At 51.4% G+C, this 1,848-nt stretch overlaps 1 protein-coding gene across 1 annotated transcript in view; it reads right to left on the bottom strand.

Moving 5' to 3' along the window:
• The window catches only part of TXNDC16 (thioredoxin domain containing 16), a 31,935-nt gene that overhangs the window by 14,346 nt on the left and 15,741 nt on the right, over positions 1–1,848 (bottom strand). The gene's annotated exons all lie outside the window — the stretch shown is intronic.

Genomic DNA, 1,848 nt, shown 5'->3' with positions numbered 1-1,848 from the left:
CCAGTGTGAGCTACGCTGAGAAGCGGCTGAACCATCCCCGGGGTCAAAGGCTGCTTGGTGTGGGCAGGATGTCAAAATCCAGCCCCGAGTACCCGATTCCTTTGAGTACAGGCTATCTCCCTCCTGAAGTTATTCCTGGATATGTCTTACACTTTTGAGCATAACAGTAACGATTTCCAGCCCACGGCTGTATTAAGTACCCCAGCAGTGTGGATTGATCCAAACAAGGGACCACGGAGAGGAGAAACTCAGGGAAGTGGTAGGTTGCACTTCTCAGAAGGAAACTTGCAGAGGCATTCATGTCTGGCTGGTTATTCAAAGGAACACCAAGGAACCGTGAGGCAACTGTCCAAGAAGCAGTAAGAAAAGGTACTGGAAATACCTTCGGAATAAGGCCAAGACAAAGAAAAGATGCAGGCCCTCACTTACAGGAATGAGAGAAGATGATGCTTGGCATGGAGGAGGCTGATGCATTCAAGAATCCTTCATTTATTAAGGTGCCCAGTATTGAAAAGTGTCTGATCTACCTAAAACATGGTGCCCAATCCACAAGAAGCAGTTAAAGGTCACATAAACGTGACAGATGTGACAGGCTGGCAGTCTGATGGCATTTGCCCTGCCCTACCTGTGCAAGCTGCTCATCTCCAGGTACCCAGGACCTTAGGAAAGAGCCTGGGGTCTCACAGGTAAGGAAGAGGGAGAGAGCTTGGGAATTACAGAGCAGTCAGTCCAGCTGTGGTTCCTGGTACTCAAAAAAGCTTTTTACAGGTCTCACCAAAGCAATAAACTCAAGGGGTTCGTTAGCAGGTTGGTCCCCTGCACGCCCTCCATGAGCCCAAGACCCAGCTCCCGGAGCTCCAGCGTGGCCTTATCAGCCTTTTCCTCATCTGCTGGTTGGGTACGACCAGTGCATGCTGCTGCTGGTCCACGGCTAACCGGTTGGCAGGTGAACCATCACCGGCTTCACTAGCCACCACCCCTTGGTTGCCAGCCTTGCCTGAGCTGCCTCCTTCTTTGACCAAGGTCAGCAGGGCTGCGTACAGTCCTCAGGCCACACGTCGTCCTATCTCAGAAATCCAAATTTGTTTGAACAGGATTCACGAGTTACATGGGAAAGTCGGGACGAAACCTAGAGACAACACATGGAGGGAGACCAACGCAAGGTGTCCTTGGGCACGCAGGGTCAGGGCAGGCGAGGAGGATTTCGCGAGAGCACGGCAGATCAAAGCAGCCAAGCTTTGCTCGCTGTCTGTCCTGGCTTTGGTTACGATTATGATCACTGTTTTCACTGAAGGCCTGGCCCACGGAATGACCCCCACACATCACAACCAGGTCAGGGCAGGCGAGGAGGATTTCGCGAGAGCACGGCAGATCAAAGCAGCCAAGCTTTGCTCGCTGTCTGTCCTGGCTTTGGTTACGATTATGATCACTGTTTTCACTGAAGGCCTGGCCAACGGAATGACCCCCACACATCCAACCTCCTAATGATCCCAAGCTCAGAAACGTGAAGGGCAAAGGGTAACTACAGCAGCCTCCTGTAACGAGAAGTAGGGTGCACAGATAGCGTCAGTGCTGCCGAAGAGGACAAAGGTCATTCTGGGATGAACTCCCAACAGCGTCTGCAGGACATGGAAGGAAAATAATGCTCTTCTGGCCTGGTGAGACCTCAGCAGAGCCCAGCAAGTCGGGCTGGGAAGCGTGATTTTTGAGAGGCTTAAGCAGATGAGAGAGAATCCGGAGAAGTCTCCTGAGGAAAAACTCAGAGAAGTCTGTTGCTTTTGATTGGAAATTGCCTGGAAGAAAGAAACAATAAAATCTAAACAATATGTACAGTCCGCTCTGGAGGTG

This window comes from Buceros rhinoceros, unplaced genomic scaffold (assembly GCF_000710305.1).
Source record: "Buceros rhinoceros silvestris isolate BGI_N320 unplaced genomic scaffold, ASM71030v1 scaffold13070, whole genome shotgun sequence".
NCBI classification, from domain to species: Eukaryota; Metazoa; Chordata; class Aves; order Bucerotiformes; family Bucerotidae; genus Buceros; species Buceros rhinoceros.
Note: the sequence above shows the minus strand (reverse complement) of the source record. Positions and strands in the feature narration are given on the sequence as shown.